The sequence below is a fragment of the Taeniopygia guttata genome, chromosome 10 (assembly GCF_048771995.1).
Source record: "Taeniopygia guttata chromosome 10, bTaeGut7.mat, whole genome shotgun sequence".
Taxonomy (NCBI): Eukaryota; Metazoa; Chordata; class Aves; order Passeriformes; family Estrildidae; genus Taeniopygia; species Taeniopygia guttata.
This window is the reverse complement of record NC_133035.1, coordinates 16496015-16514423: the sequence shown is the minus strand read 5'-3', so window position 1 is coordinate 16514423 and position 18409 is coordinate 16496015.

Sequence of the window (18409 nt, the reverse complement as noted above, 5' to 3'; positions counted from 1 at the left end):
AGTAACATTGCCCAACACTAAAATAGCAGTACAGACCTCTAGGAGAGGCTGGGTGTGGGTCTGGGCACTAGCAGGTGTCAGGGTATATCACACTGAATACACAAAGGCATCTTCCTGCCCTGCACTTCCACTCATTTCTGAAGGATCACGATCAGGGCTGAGCAGTACTCAACACAAACTCACAAAATTTAACAGCAACAACAAAACAGACAACTTGCATGGCAAGGTTTACGATGAGAGAGAAAACAGACAGAGGTATATCAGAAGGGGAAAGGGTTTTTTTAAAGGGCTACTTGAAAATATGTTTCAGGCAAACAAATCCTGTGACCCCTCCAAACACTGCTGCCAAGATTGATCCTGCATGGGAATGCAGGGTAAGTGAGGGATCAATGTGAATTTAGCTTTATGAAGCTAAAGCTGTATTATCACAGCTACACTTAAGGCATCTAATTGGTACAGCAGTGATGGCTTTTGAGATGGATGGGTAGAGAGCAACTTACTTATGGTGACATTCAAAACACAAGCCTGTGAAATACTTTGGAAACAGACCAACACTTTGAAAGATCCCAAATTTACTGCTGCAATATCATCATCAGGTCTTCATCATGAAACATCTATCTAAAATTGGATAGAATTTCCACCTACCCCTCCGCCCTGATCTGTTAAAAACCATGAGATGAAATGAGTTATGTCCCATTAATCTTTCTCATAGAAGAGTCAGACAGATGGGCTGGATGAAGCGGAGGTGAATGAAGAGAAGCACCTGCTATTTTCAGGGAGTTGAGGGAAATTGTTAAGAAAAAAAATCACAAGTGGGTGGAGAGGGAACAGTATTGCTCTATTACTGGATATCTCCTGAAAAAAAATGACTGATAGGCCTTATGCATCTATGATAATATGTGCTCACATCTTCTGGTGAGGGGTAAAAAATAAACAAACATCTCAAAAAACAAAGATGCCATTACAGGTCATGAGTCAAAGAGGCTGATGAGCTGTCAGAAGAAATTGCATAGCAGTGTGAAATATATAGGAGAATGTCTAATTGCTGTAAAGAGTATGATGAAAAGGAGGGATGAATGTGTGGTCTTGCAGCAAAAGGAAGATAATGCTGTCTGAGAAATCATCTCTGCTCAGAGAAGTCACATTTTGTGTCCTCCCATGATTTACACCTTGAAAATAGAAGGGACTTTTCCAAGAGAGGTCCTGCAGAAATTTCTCAATTATTCCTACGTGAAACTCAGTATTTTTCTTACAAATACCAAATGTTCAAGACCAACATTTTACACATTTGCTTCTGGCATGCCACTACACAGGAGAATTTGAATGTGCCACATGGTGAGCATTGGAATTTCCTGGAGTCCTACACTGCCAGATGAAAGGAGCTCCTAAGGTTTGTACAGAAATCAACCTAGAAGATATACAGCTTGTTAGAAAAGTAAAACAAATTCCTAAATGACCAGTCAGCTTCAACAGATATTTTTGGGTTTTCTTTAACACCAGTGCAGCTCTAACTGACAAAGCAGGACACACAGAGTCATAAAAGTGCAGCCTGAATTTCAGCAGGTGTAGCTCAGCAGACTCTGTGGATATTAACATTTCTAGCTCCACTGGGGATACCTGATGGCTTTAGTTTAGTGAAAAATTCTTATTAATGACGTTCACTAAGTTATTTACTTAATTTATTGCCTTTTTAGTGCAATACACAGACAAGAGGGGGGGTGTTTATGTTAATAATGAATAAAAATTAGCCTATCTTTAAACACCTGGTGATACATTTATTAAACTATCTGAAGCGCCTGATAGATCACCATACTTGGAAATAATCTCTGTAAAGCAGATCAAAAGGAAAGAGTGACCAGCCTTTTTAAAGTCCTGTTTGGGGAATCAGTGGGGTACAAGTTTGAATTCTAAAAAGGCCTCAGGTACAGTTTATGGTTTCACAATCTCGAGATCATTCTGCTTTATTGCATTTACTTAATGTAATCATAAACTGAGTAGATATATATCCACATGTTTTAATACTACTCTAAAATTAATTTCTAAGAATTTACTTGTCTTTAAGACTGCTGTTATTTAGTCAAGTTTACATTGCATCTGTTTATGAACGTTGTTTTTCTTTAAAATCCACTAAAAGGTGTTAATTAGAGCTAGGTGATTAGATCATAATGAACAGTTTAAGCAATTAATGCTACTCCCTTTTTTGACCCATGAATTGTCTATATGCAAAGAGCACTTTTCTTGAACCTGTTATTCAAAAAATATTAAAATGATTTCTTCAGATCTGCATCTCCTCAGGAATCAGCTGGCTGTATTTGACAGTCTGAGTGCGAGGTGTGTTGGTTATTCATGACTTGACACCATGTCATGTGATGTTATTCCTACTCCATCACAGGTCAGAAAGATGCTTTTAGAGTCAGGTTCATACTATGCACACAATCTTTTGAATAAACCAGCTCTGATACTTTTGCAAATACTCACGAGCCTGAATTTCATTAACAATTCAGTAAACTACTTCACTGGACTATCTCTGGTAGGAATTAAAAAAAAAAATAAAAGTGAGCAGCAAGAATCCAAAATCAAGAACTTTGAGAATCAGCGGGAGGTTTTCTTTTGAGTCCACAAGACCAAATTGGATCATAAACCAAATTAATTATAAGCACTCAAATAAAAATGGGGAATATTTGCAACAAGTGCCTTGCTCTATAAAATTATATCCATACACTTTTGGCTCAGTTCAAACACTACCCAACCCTCACCAAAATCTCAGTCACAAGGAAAGCAATTTTAAAGTTAAGGCTATCTTTTTTTCATTAACCTATTTTTCAAGTTGATCTCCCTTCTTCCTTTGAGTACCGGCATCCTTTTTTATTAATACCCAAGAAATCAGCTTCAGCCTTGAAAATCATCACGTCCATTTTTTCTTTTCTTTTTTTATTAGTTCACCTAATGGGATTAAAAAAAAAAAAAAAAAAAAAAAAGCAGAACAATAGTGGCAATGATACAATCTGAAATCCACAAGTACAGGTGAAGTTTGTGTGAGGACACGTTCCCCAGGCACATCCGAAATTTGCTCGTATGTTTTTATATAGATATACGTGAGAGAGAACATAAGGAAAACAGCATCTTCCATGTAACAAATTAATAATAATAGAAGATAGAGGTTTTGGCATACCTTTGACCATGGCCAGTAACTGTTAACAGCGAGCAAACCAATGAACTGGGGGCTTTAGGACTGCAAGGAGGACTCTTTCATTCCCCATACTTTGTCACTCACCATAGAGCTGTCTGACATAATGGACTTTCACAACGAGCTCAGAAGCAATTGGCAATTAAGTGGTTTGAAGGGGTGCTTCTGGGCTGCCGTGAAAGGCTTCAGGTGTGAAACGCTTGTTTTCAAGTGCACTAAGCAAAATGTATAGTTGCTTTCAGGGGCCCCCTTGTCCTTCTGAAGGAAGGGGGAGCGCTGGGGAAAGCAAGGACACTCAAGAGCAATTTGCTATTCAGTGCCTGAATGCTGTGTGCTTTTTCTCTCCCCCTCCCCATCCTTGTGTGGCTGGTAAGGAGGGCAGATTGCGATGGCACAAACAGCTTTCGGCACAATGGCAGATCAAGAGAGAGGCAGGGAAAATGAGGCAGAGAGAGAATGGGAGCCTGAATGAAGGAAGGATGGTTTGATTGTTAATTGTGGGTAAATGTGTTGCAAGAATGAAAAGGGTTCATGGACTACTTTAAAACTATACCCAAGCAATAAGTACAGAGTGTGGGGAAATAAGGAGATGTTCCTGACCCTTGTAAGAGCTATAGTATTGCATCTGGCCCACTTGAAAAGTAAATTGAGAACTGTTAAAAAGATAGGCAAATACATTTGTGTGCATTATATACTTCCATTTCTAAAGGAACCCTGACCAACAAATGCACTGGGATGGCAGAAACACAATATTTTTTTCTCCAAGGATTACTTCACCCACAGGACAAAAACAAAACAAGCTAAAATGCGAACATGCCCTAATAGACAAATATTTAAAATACAGATTTTTTTAAAGGTAAAAATATGTTTCTATTCTAGGACAAAACATATTTGTTCTAAGGCTAGCACAAGGATAAAGAAAACTTCAAACAGAACTAAGGGAACAATATCCTTCATGAAGACTGTTTCATGTCACTTTTCCTTGTATGACCTTTACTTCTAACATATTGATTTTTTCCTAACCCAGCCTTGCTTTGCAGAAAAAAGGGGTATTGAGTCTTTGAGCTGCTTACATATCACTATTGTACATGCATTCTTAAAGGTGAAGGATCCCCTTTCAGAAGATGACTATCTGACTGACAATATGATTAGAATTGTCTGAGGACTTTTCACTTTAAATGTAGTGAGCCACATATATCAGTTTGGAGCAAGGGGAGGAGATGTGAAATAGCTCGGATGGCACCGAGTTGATGAAGTATTTGTGCGTGAAATGTGCTCAGTTTTGGCCTTTTGTGTTATGGAAGGAGGGTGAGATCGCAGGGGAAACCAGAAATATCTCTCAAACTCCAGTAAGAAACTGGGGTTTGCAAGTCTCTCTGCAGACCTCCCTAAATTCTGCTAAAATGTTCTTCCTCTGTTGCTCCTGTATCAGACCAACACCAAAGGTTCATTTCCATCCTCCCAAAACTTTGCTTATTTACGAAATCACAAAAGTCGAGCTGCCGTTTATTGAAAGTGGGAAAAGCGGTTCTGGATCAGAAAAATTTTACCAAAACAGCACTTATCTTACCAAATTAGGGTACAGCTATATACTCCCTTAAGCCATGAGTCCCCTCTCACTGGTACTTCTGTGAATCAGAAGCAGCAGTAACTCATTCATCGAGCCAGCCCTTGCGAACCGCGCAAAGAGCGGGGAGATTGCGCCTCTTGTCTTTACTCACCATGAGAGAAATGGCATTTTTGCTCGCAAGAAAACCCAGGAAATTCTACCAACACAGAAAACAACCAACACACTACCAACTCCAAACTCCAGAGGGTTTGTCCATGTGTATTTTCAACATGAAAATGCACATGAACAAACCATGTGGAGTTTGTCTGGAGTTTGACGGAGTCGCCGCTCAGAGACATCAACAGGAACCTTCCCTTTGGTTTCAGGACATCCCAAGCTCCTCTGTAAATTTTCTTCACTCATGACATCCAAGCCACCAAAAAAAAAGAAAACAAAACCACAACTGTGCGCACCAGGGGCTGCGCTTAGCAACCTCCACATGCAAGTGCAAGGCGAGTCACAGCACCTTTGGAGCCGGGGCTTTTCAGATGCAAATGGGCTCACACTGCACTGGTTTTACCAGCTGTGGGGTTCAATGCACTCAACCCCCCACCCAGAAGCGAGAATGGCACAGAAAGCTGTAAACCAACTGGTGCTCAGCTGCAAGTGTGTTGTGCTTGCGCAGACTGTTGCATAAACAAAAGAATTTATTCAGAGTGTGATGGACATGAATTTATGCATGTAACCTCTGGCTCAGGGAGATGGATCCCCAGCCTTTGGTTGTTGGGGTTTTTTACATCACTATTCAAACTTTGAAAACCCGAAATGTGTACAGGTTACCTGAAGAGATAGATGGAAAAATAAAAAAGTATATAAGGAGGGAAAAAAAAAATAAAGCATCATTTCAGTTACTCTTTGGTGTTTCAGTTAATGTTTCATTTTAGGAAAATAATAAAAAAGGAATCAAAGAAAACTTTTAAAACTCAAATAAACTGGGATGAAAAGCAAGAAAATGAGAGAGAAAATGTTTCAGCACTGCCCTGACATTTCTGAATGAAAATTTTTAATTACCTGTAAAAATATGACACATTATTTTGGCACAGCAGAGAGCTTTCTCCAGGGAAGACAGAAGTTCATTTATAGGAAAAAAAAACCCACCTCAAAATGCAAATTTTATTTAAGTCATTTTAGACAGAAATGCAAAACTGGTACCTGTACAGCATCGACCAGCTGCATTGGAATAGCCAACTGATTCCCTGTTAATTAGGGTGATGGGGAGAGGATTTAGTCCTCTTCTTCTGTGATGGCACAAGTAGACCCTGCTTGCTTAGAACAGCCAGGGGAGCACAACAAGGCACACAACGAATCTTATCCTTATTTCTTTGTACTACACAAAGCAGATTCTAAACCACACAGAGAAGCATGTGCTGCCTGCAGCTATTTTAATGCAGGTGCCAGATATATTGAAGCTGCACTGACTTTCCCCTATCAGATTGGACTCCAACTCCAGCACAGTTGTCAGACTTTCTACTGCTCTTCTTCTCCTGATTCTTTCCCACCACAATATGGGCATGCTGTAGCGTCTCTCGTCTGAAAAGGAAAACATACACACTCTAGCCCACTCCTGTCTCTCCAATCACTGCTTCCTCTCATTTTCATTGTACAAGCTGTTTATAGCTGCTGTCAGCTCTCCTTCCATTTTGTCCTAAACTGTTCCTAATCTAATTTCTGCCCCTTACACTCAATTGAGAGTTTCCACCAGCCTCCAGTCAGCCCTTCCGAGTAAAACCCCAACCATACCCTTCTCTTTTTGCCAAGGTCCTTTTGGCACAGTTGTCCATGATGTTCTTCATTAGATCCCTGTTCTTTGACTGTCCTGACACCCACCTTCTACATTCTCCTCTAGCCTTATCCTTACACTGCTCAACTTCCTGTGAAGGTTTTGCCTTCTCACTTAGACCCCTTTTTCTCTTCCTACCCTCATCTCTGGGCCAGTTCAGCTAGGAAATACAATTATTTCATACTGATGCCTCACAGATCTCTGTGTACCCGAGACATGCTTCCTCTCCATCCCTTCCCAGCACCTCCACACAGAAATTGAGAAAACAGCTCAAGCTTCAGTGTAACAAGTAGGGCAGTGAGTGTCCTTCTTGGCTCCCCCAACACCACCTCTTATTTACTCAACATGGACATCACCCCTACCTGCCTACTCCTCAGCCCCAGCCTTCACTTTTGAAGATGACCTTGCTCAAAGCACTTCTCAAAAACACAGCCTTGCCTGTGCTGGCCAAAGCCTCGTCATCATGGTATCGTGATTAACAAAACGTCTTTCTCCACAGCTTTGACGAGCACAACCTTGCCCTGCTCATATCCTTTCAGAATATTCCCATAAATGGGTTTTTCCTAGCCCACTGCTTTGACTATGTCACCCCTCTCTCCCCATCCCTCTGCTGCCCTCCCCCGCCAACCTGAATCAAACATAAGCTACTTGTCCTCACATTCAAGGCCCTTCAGAGATAATACCCATGTACCAATCATCTCTTTTTCTTTGTCAGGAAGCTGAACCTCATCTCCAAGGAGCCAATAATGCCAGCTTCCAGCACACACTTGTTATATTTTTTTCAAACAAGCACCTTTCCACTGTCACACATCCTGCCCTTCACTCTTGGGAAAAAACATCTGTAGAGACACCTCATTATATGTCTTCAAATCCTTCTTAAATTTTTTTTTCTTTTTGAGAACTGTCCTAGCTGCTGCTAGGATAAGACCACTGCCAAACATGCTAACTGGCATTAAGATATTAATTCTAAATCCTTTTTGTGTGCAGGTATCACGTCCCCTCCAACACGTAAGTTGTAAGCTCTTCGGGGTGTGGATTGTCTTTTTGATTTGTGTTTGCACAGTGTGTAGCACAACAGAGTCCTGACCCTTACCAGATTCTATGGAAATGAAAAAAAAGTGGCGAATGGGATGTTAGAGAAAGGGTTAATCAGTTTACATCAATTAGTTGGTAACCAGATACCTTTCTGGGACAAATTACAGGCTAATTAGACTGTCCTAATGATGTCATGTTTCCATCTTGCACTTTACTTGTTAAGATGCTGTAGTGCCCTGCTGAGAAAAGCATGTGGGTGGAACTTCTGTAAAAGTGATCTACCCCTGCAATTTTTGAAATTTTAACTGTATTTTTCCTTTTTAATTATACATTTTTAAAAAATTACATGTCAAAGAATTTGCAAATGTGGGTAATTAGAAAACAAAACTATCCTTCCAAATTATCCTTTGAATAATTCTATTCTGAATTTGTATTTTATAATTATGAATTCTTTCACACTGTCACTACACAAATATATTATGCTCTTTCCTGAGGGTCTGGAGTTATTTTTGGCGTCTTTTTATTTCCCAAGCCCAAAATAATTCTTCACTTTTGCTCCAATCATCTTCTACAGTTACTAATTCAAAAACCTCAACAGAAGTAAAGACAAGTAACCACTTGAAGCCAAACAAGTCACTTGTTCAGGATGGTAAACTTTTTGATGTACATTGCTTTCTCACTGATTCTAGCTAATATAATAATTACAAGCAATCTCTAATAATAATACAGCCAATAATTAGTGATGAATGGAATAATTATCAACAATAGTTAGCACTGAAAAATAATCTCCATGCTGGAACTTCTTTGTGAGCCAAGTGTTATTTCAGAACAAGCTGGTATTTAAGAAGAAAATTACCTGTATTGTTATATCCACAAGCTTTCATTTCTCTTTGGAAAGTACGTGGGTGTGATTTGTGCAATTCTCACTGTATGTGGAGCAAAATATGACACACAGAATCTGAATGTGCAAAAGCACATTCTGATAAGAGAAGCTGTATTTAAGGCTGTATATTACCACTTTCAACATAAACTGTGTTTTGAAACTTTATTTTCAGAGCAAGTGGCTGTCTCTGCAGACCACCAGTGACCCATCACCACCACTTTTTTTGTGACTATGGTGTTTACTGAAACTTTATCTGAAAATTTATTATCTGCCTTGTCCTCCTTGCAGCTTGAATTTCATCTGCATCAGCTGCTGGGAAGGGAATTAATTTGTGTACCAAAGCCCAGCCTTTGCCATCCCTTCATGGGTGCTCTTCAGGCTGGGCCAGCATACACTGGTGTGAAAAACAAGGGAAGAATTGAAAATATGATACCACAAATTTTTTAAGCTCCAGGACGTGCACACCAATTCCTCTTCTGCCACCTTCAAATGAGTCGCTAATGCTGCCTTTTTTCTTAATCATTGAAACAAAATGAAGGGAGGACAAAGATTTCTTATTTGTCTCCTTTCATTCTCAGAAGTTTGGGTTTATTTCTCCAGGTATTGTTTCTATTCTGGAAATGCTGGTTTGTTGCAGCTTTGGTTTCTTTCAGAGCACATCTCCAAATATCCACCAAGGCACCAGGGGCAGCACCAGTGAGAAGAGCAGACCCACCAGGACATGTCCTTATGGGGGACCTGTGGTCACTGTCCCCACGTCCTCCAGGGCCCACACAAATGCAGAGCAATTAAAAATGGCTTGATTTCAGGAAAAGTGCCCTAAACTAGTTTAAATATTTAGCATCTACCCCAGCCTGTAAGTATGTCCATGCCTCGTTCCCACAGACCCGCTGATGGTGCAGATTTTCCTGCAGCTCAGCTCTAAATGACTGACTTCTTCCTTATAAAAACGATCTCATTAAGTAAAATTATCCCATTGTTTCAACACTTTCTTCCACAAACCCATTTAAGCACCAGTTTAAAACCTAACACCAAGCAGTTATTTCTGCTGTTACCATCTGTTGCATATAGACTTGAGCAAAGAATTTACGTACAGTCTGTCCAAAAGTGAAAAGGGCAAGACAAAAAAAAAAAAAAAAAATCAGTAATCCTATACCACCCCAGAGATCTTATTCTGGCTGCATTCAACTGGAACTATCAGCAATTTTTCAGGAAAATCTCGTCTAATGACATTCCCCAAAGGTTCATTGACATGCTCTTTTCTGATCAGAATAAATGGTGGAAAAATGTCTTTTCCCCCCCATCCATTTAATGCCAGGATTTCAATGGCTATTTAGCCTTCTTGTTTTTAATTTTCTTCTTAGTGAAAGTCAAATATTTGTGCTAATTCTTCAGAGCCAAACTGATAAAATAAGGAAGATGACAGGTAGAACAGGCAACGTTCTCACTACACTGAACATAAAGATTTGGATATTTAAGTGATGATATCCAGAAAAATATTTTAAAATGCAGTCCTGCCTTAGCTACAATTTCCACCTATCATCTTTAAAATACTCTTAATGAATACATAGTAAGAAATAGTATACAGCTGTCTACCCATAAATAGGACTTAACACATCCTCAAGTGCAATAGGTGAAATTCATGAATTGCTGAAGTGTTTTCAGAGTAGTTACTGTTCTTGTCAGGTCATATTTGAAACCCAGAAGTCTCATCTGTACTTCAACAAATTCATTAATAAATTATCCAAACATTTGTATTTGTTTACAAATAAAAAAATGCAATGAGATAAATCACTCTCTTGCCCAAGAACTGAATGTCAGCATGAACAGACTGTTCTGCTGCACTGTTTCTTAGTAAAGACAAGATTCAGACTATTGTGCTACTCTTCTGCACCCCAATATCAGCAATTAGATGATTTAATTGAATATAGGCACCTACAGTGGGCTGTACTGAAGAATTGGGGTGCAAAATCAAGAGCAAACCTAAGATAATGTCTCAGTGATCCAACTCAGGCCTTAAACAACCCTCAATTTCTCAATGTGGGAGCTGCATGCAGTTGGGAGGAATGAAAGGAAGAGAGAAAAGGAATTTATGGCATCAAGATTAATGTCTGAACTGCTGATTCAGGCCATGAAGAAGGTCTCCTGATTTAGCTAGGAGTTCTGTTTAGGTGGGTGATGCGAGGAGGAGGAGGGCTCCTAGCTTTAGTGGTACAGTGCCACAGCATTTCCAGCAGCTGCAATACGGCTTCTAAAGGGCCACAAAGCTGCCGCTTCGCAGCAGCATCCCCTTCTTAATTAACATTTTTGGAAAGACTGCAATTCAGCTCTATGGCCATTCCATCTCAATTGATAGCTGACTGGAAGTGATTTTCACAGCTGGGCTGCCCATCCAATGCCCAGGGAGGATGCAATATCCCTAATTTTGCAGCCCTGTATACAACCGTAATTAATATTTCTGGAAGTGCTGCATGTCAGCTCGGTGACCACGCTGCCTCACTCAGGATCCAGTTGGATCCTGGGCTAGAACTGAGCTCTGTACCTGGCTGGCAAGAGCACAAAGAGCTGATACTGCCACAAGTCAGTTTTGACATCTCTGCTGGCAACTTCCAGAATACCACTGGTAATTTAGAGTTAATGACAAGCCTTTAAAATTAGAAATTCTTAGCAACACTTTAACCATGAAACAAATATATATTGAAAAAAACATCAGTGTCTATTATAGTGCATTACAGGAGCAAATTTACAATCACCCATGTCCCATAATTGCAGTGCTTCCACTGAGTTCCACAGGACTGGGTCTGGTTTCCTGGTCCCACTGAAGTTCTGCTCTTCTAAGATATTTAATAGTTCCCACAGCTCCTAAGTAGGGCAGTAAGAGCCCACTGTGTACCATGTCTGTGCACATATGAAGTGTGTATTACCAACTCCTTCAGAGGAGGAAGGCTTGGTCTCACACAGAAAGAATATTCTTCAATTAACACAATTAGGCCATATTAATAATGAATGTCTGACAGAATCTGCATAGTTTAACGTGCCGAAATGTATGATTAGAGTTTTGACTGTGGGATCTTTCTGCTGCATCATATCAAGTAATGGGACATGAGATCATAGAACTTTAAATGAGATGGGTATTTTTACACCCCTGCTAAAATATTCACACTTCTAAGGAGCCCCACCAGCTTCAGTGGACAAAATTAAGATAAAAATCTTTTGGGTTTGGTGATATAGCATGAAGCATATTGCTGATAAAACTGGAATATTCTCAAAATAGAAGGTTTGTGTAGGTGCTAATGTATGTCATGTTTCAAAGCCATGCATCAATGTTTGCTCCTGAAGCAAATCAGGCCAAACTTAGACTACTCTCCCCAAAATTTCCAAAGTTCAGAGATCAGACACAGCCAAAGAGTTAAGTGAAACCTCATAAAAGGCAGTAAAACCAAAGTCAGCTGAGGCCCAAGTTGTGGATTTCTCATTTGATGCTTTTGTTTGTACAAGGCTTGTTTTCCCTCCTCACCATTTACAAAGTGTGGATTCGATGGCACAGATTCCCCATGTGTTTAATGCTTTTCAAGGCAAATTGCATAAAAAAAAGAGAATTTGTTCTATGCCCAGTCTGCTTTGTAACATTTGTAAGTGTTCCCTTGCTTACTTTATATCCCTTGTTATATTAATCTTGTTCCCCTGGAATGAGAAAGGGCTCAGGAGTGGGGTGGGGGATTGATTGTTTGTTTGTTTTATTCTAACCACCAACCGAAACCAAAGGCATTAGAAGTGCCCAATGAGGGGAATGAGAGAAGATCACCAAGTCAGGCCACTAAACAAAACAAAAGTGTGTGTGTGTATGGGGGGAGGGAGGAGATTAATCTTATTAGGATCGTATATCATGAGGTTGTCAGGTGTGAAAGCAAACGAATGGCCTCTGTTTATCTGAGCTAAACCGTGTGGTTCACCAAAAGACTCACTCCAAGCAGGGTTGGGTTTTTTTTACCCTTAATAAATTGGCCAAGTCGGTGCAGAATGTTGATAATGAAGTATGTGCAAGGGAGGTCTGAGCTCTTACCTTCCAGTGTTTAGATGCAACCAAGCCTTTTTTTTTTCCCCCCTCCTTTTTTTTATCACAGCTGATTCAGAAAGCCCTTTGGAAAGATGAAGTAGGTAGAAATCAAAATAAATGGATTCTATTAAAACCAGCAATGCATCAACTGCTTGATAAAGTGATTAATAAACAGCTTAGGATGGTGATTGATTAAACTCTTTAATCAAAGTGCTAAACTGACTTAATATGGATAGTTTCAACATGTTCAAAGTATACATTTTCTCAGGCGAGGGTTCAGAGTTGTTTATGTAACTTTTCTGAAGTGTATCCCACAGGTCTCACCTGCAGATAGTGAGGATTGTGGAATGTGGAAGTATTATAAAGTGCCACATACATCGCCTTAGTTGCTGAAAGTTTGCAAGGGAATTATTCTGTTTTCACCAGACAAACACTGGGTTTTATTTCAATGAAAGAGAACAGTAAAAAAATATAATTCAGCTTTTGAACTATTCTGTGGAGCATGATCAGGCCCAGAAGGAGTGTGGAATCTAAACACAATAGTGATAGAAAGGGATTACTTTGTGTAAAGGAGAGTTTGCTTACTTACTGCAAAAGAACTTATTTCATTTGCTCTGATATCTGATGTCATTTTCACACAATCAATCAGTCATCAGCTGGGCTCATTACCTTAATTCATTATTCCAGGATCCATAAAAGGCTCTGCAATTCCTTAGGCACACATGTGCCCAGCACCACCTACTCTCAAAACTTTTTGTCATCTGAATAGAGTAGCACATCAGCTGTCATTGAGAATTACAGAAGAAAAAAGTTTTGAAGGATGACCTGAATATATCAAAAATCTAAAAACAACCCTAAAACAAAATGCCAAAAGCAACTGTGGAAAACTAAAGTCTGTCCTGCTTTTGATGCCAGCATCGGGGGAGGGAGGAATCCTGACTCACAAGCTTCCAAAGCTGCCTAATCGCTTTGAACACTGAGATTTAGAAAGTTTTAAAAATCCCAATACAATTATTTTTAGAATTTGATCTGTGGAGACTTCCTTCTTTTTTTTCTTTCTTTTTTTTTTCTTTCTTTTTTTTTTTGCTTTTAACTTAGTATTGGATATCAAAAATAAAGAAATGAGCTGCCTCTTAAACTGGCCATTCCACAAAATAAAATAAAAAAAAAATGTGGTAAAAGGAAGAGCACCCATTCAATTTGCTTCAATCTCAAGACCTGTGATAGCTCTGGAAGCCTGGCCTGTAATCTAAATGTCTGTAGCCTTGTAAAAAGTAATAAACATTAGTATACTTTTAATGCACCATAACAATTTTTAAGCTCAAGCTATCAATCACTATTACACAGAGCCTCTTCCTGCACACAAGCCAAAGTGTTTCAGGTAGCAATGTAATTATCCTGTTATGAGCATATATAAAACAAACACCCCGTATAAGACCTTGCAAGAGCAAGGTACTTCACATTCAGAATCCCTGGAGGAGGAGCAATTCTGCACGAGAAAACTAATAATGTGTAATGGTCTGAGTGAATCTGCACAGGGATTTCCAATAGTCTCATCATTGTAAAATATATGGGACAAACAAATCACTTAAATAGCTTGGAAAGTGGCTGTGCAGTGTTTTACAAACAATCAATAGAGCTTTAAAATCAATATCTTGATGAACCACCAGCCATTGGAGGTTATTAAGCAGAGTGACTTTTCTAAAGGAATATACAACTGGAACAGCTATTTGAGAACAGATTTAAACCCACCTTGCTCCACCTCCTGCTTCCTCCCCTGAAATAAGGCAGATATCTATAGGAAAGCCATGCACACAGTGCCATGAAATGGAGTAATTTCTCCCGTACTGCATTGTGGCCTCAGACCTGAACTGTGAAGACTTTAGGGCTTTCTATAGAGTTGGAAATTTTACAAGTATTAGGTACTTACAGTTTCCCATATTTTCTTACAGTGCTTTTATTCATAGTGTCAAAAGACAGAACAGAAATTAAATTTATACAGAGGATCTTTCAACTACAGAGTTATTTCTGAAGCAGCAATCAATAAATGCTTACTTAATATGCTAAAACTCCAGCAAATAACACAAACTTATCACACCCAAAACCAAACCATCCAGGAGAGATTTGCCCATGGATAAAACCAAATAAAAGCATGGGTGAAACAGGCAAAGGGGATGGATACAGACACTACAAAAAACAATTCCAAAATATAGAAAGCTGAGCTTTAGACAAGATGTGGAATTCACAGAATCACTGAATGATTGGGGTTGACAGGGACCTTAAAGATCATCTGATTCCAACTCCCTTACCATGGGCAGGGTACATTCCATGAGACCCTGTATAAAGTTATTGTCATCATTTAAAGCATTGGAAATAAGAAAAGAGATGGTTTGATAGTTATAAACAAAGGTCAAAAGCCTCTCACAAGAGCAGCATTTTTTATTTCCACAGTGTAAGTACTTGATGCCCTCTAGACTCAAGTCTTCTGGCAAGCTGCACTTAATTGACATAAACAATTCACAGCACCACCCATCAAATGAAGTTTTACAAAAGGGACCAATTAGATAGCTATATGCACAATTCTGGGATGTATCTGGGAGCCACATATGGTACTTCTTGCCACTGTTTTCAAAATAAGTCTGTATTTCAGACAACGTTATAATGCAATTAATACTGAGTGGCTGTATTTTTGTAATATTGTTTCTTCAATGTCTAAATTTAATAAGGGCACCACCATTTGGAGTTTCCTCTCTACTTACCTCCCCCAAAAATCTGTATCTCATTTCACTTTGCACATACTGCAAGACAGATTCCTTTTAATTCCTTGTGTTATGGCAGGTTTTGACAAGTAGGTGATATTCAACAGAGCACACTTTAGACCTGGAGGGCCATGAAGAAAGGAAGATTCTTTCTCTCAGTTCTTTTCTTATGCTTATTCCTACCATATCTGTCCCACTCCAATTACTCAGTGTGGAATTTATAGATATGTGCACCCATATCTGCAAAAACTCTTTTTCATTGAATAAGGAGAAAGGGTCAGAGATCCAGCAGCATAAAGAGATTATGGCCATTCTCAGTCCTGGAGAGATTCCCCAGGACACTTTTTATGAGCACAGACTTGGGACCAGATTTGTAAATGACAGTACTGTGAACCTGGGTTAAGTTCTGAATACCAAAAATTATCATAACAATATGAAAACAACTGCGTAACTGGGAGTAATTTAATCAAACATCCTCAGTTTTTCTCATTTTATATCACTGTTTTGCCACATGCAATGTCCAGGAGTAATTAATACCCTGGGCAAAAATCTTAATGTTGGTACAGTACAAGAAAGCAATTGGTCTTGCAGAAGTTCAAGTTCCATTCGAAACAGAAAGCACCAGAAAATGAAAGTCCCCTTTGGCTGCAGCTTCCTGCAACACCAGAGTATTTGGATTTATGTAAAATTTTCAAGTGAAATTCCTCTAGAACAGCTGAAACACCTTGCAGCTGGCTCTAACATTTAGGAGGTTGGTAACTTTTTTCTTCTATAGCTGATGCATGAGAGCCCAGAATTTTAATCTTGGTTTCATATGACTTTGAACACAGGGGTCTTTCCTCACTATGGCAAAACACTTTCCACATTTTTCCTGGCTGCTGCTGCAAGAGCAGTGAAAATTATATTTCAGGCTCCAACTTCTGCAAAATACAATTCTTAGGATCTAAACCAAAGGGCATGAAAGCCAAAAGGAAGCCTTCCACCTCACAAACCCTGAGAACACCAGAGAGAGTTCATGTGGTCTTTGACTCTCTTGTAAAGCATTCACCATTTTCTACTTTCTGGCAGCCTGGAAAGTTTTAATGTTTGCCAGATTTTAAACAGTATCATCAGTCCACCTCTATCAATACATTCAAAGTTTTCTCAAATCAGATTTCGTTTGCTGCTATGGGAAAAAGTTGAGATTTATCCTTTCACTTTTTAGAAAAGCAGATGTCTATAGCAAGATCTAGGACTCTCTATTCAGACAGCAGAGAAGAAAAGAAGCATTTGCTTTCTGTCATCTCTAAACCACCCAGCACATCAAAGTTCAAAGAAAGACTTTATCCCATCACTTTTCCTTTCAAGATCAACTAATGATCCCAATACAACCAAACTATGAATTCTCCTTTATAAATACATTGTAAGAAAGAAAGATGAGGAGACCCTATTTTTTAAGGGGAAACAATATTTCTGCATGTGTATGTTCAGGGCTAACGAGCAACACCATCTGCAAGGCTGGAATATTTTCACACTCCTTTCTATTATACAAAACAATAAACCCTCTCCAGCTGATTTCTCTCATTGTGGAATGCAAATTTCCTATAAAAGACCTCAGGGTGTGAGAAGACACTTATCAAACAGATATTACACATGCTCTCATAGCAACTATGCTAGCAACTATGCAATTTTAAATATATTAAGGATAAAAAGGTATCAACAAACCTGTTTTTTTTGGTTATAATAATCACCATCTGAAGTACCTCTGTGTGTCAAGGCACTGCTTTGGATAGTGATCTTTGTCACTTTAAGTCGGAGACAGCATCTGCTTCATGTCAGGTGAAGAAGTAAATTTTCATTAAAAGAGCGGAAAACAAAATTAAGTAATTTTTAATGTGCAAAAAGGGAGTACTTCCACCTTGATGTAACAGATGCTATAACAGAACATGGAAAAGCTGCATCTTACACAAAAGTTTATTATGGAAAGGTAAACACACTATTACAGAAACAGAGTTCATTAACATTTTGATACAGAGTCGAATTCTCACAAATTACATTCGCTGTTCATGGTGCAGTCATGGAGCAACTGATCCCCTGAAAAAACCAATTTCTTGACTTTGATTGCAAGATCTCCCCTACTCAAACAATTCTGGAAATCAGGTGTAGATCTTTAAAAAATAAGGTCTTTATGAAGAGATCACTGTCGTCAACCTAAACTGCTCAACCACAAACAGTTACCTCTTTCAAAAGTGTGGGATAGTTTTATTCCAACTACTTTGCTTTAAAAGCACATCAGTTAAAAGTCACTGAGAAGACTAACCATGGAGCTCTCCACAACCTGAAATTCCACTTCCTTGTTCTTACAGGGAAGCAATTAAGATCCAGTCATTTTTAATGCTTCATAAATAATCTTCACACTTGCTGTTAAGTTAATTAATATAATCAGTAATGCCAAACGCATCAAAATGAAACTTATTTTGCAAACATGCAAAATGTTCTGCCTCATTGCCTCTCTATCAAAATTAAATGTCATTTTGCTAACAACTTTTGCAAAGTTTTAATTTCAATCCCTTTTGATCACGCATCTTACCAAAAAAATGATACAACTAATCCAAAGTATAGTTGTGTTTTTCTGACAGAGTCCAAGTGTCATGGGAACACTACTTGAGCACTTACAGCCTGAATCTGCAAAAAGTTCTGGGGTCAAGTTACTGATGTCCTTAAGTGTTTCATATCAAAGCATTGGGTATTATTCATTGACCTTCACTGAATTGCCAGAAATTGCTTTTATGTGAAATGAGAGTAGAGTAGATGGCTAAATTGTTCATTACTAGCAATGCAAATAAAAAACCAAAATTATCTGTAAGAATTACAAGAAGAAAATCCCTATAATAGGCAAGAAGCAAAATCACACTTTTGGAATAGAGAGTTCATAACTATTTTGATGACCACAGACCAGCACTCAGCTCTCTCATTCTGTGCACAGAGTTCACACATTCATATGATAATTGCTCAAAACCAAAAGATACAGAGAATAATTGTAGGGTTTATTTTGTGGTCCTGTGCACCCTGGGAAATCAAAGTCTGGGGAGGTTCACAGGCTGAGAGGCGCCACTGGGA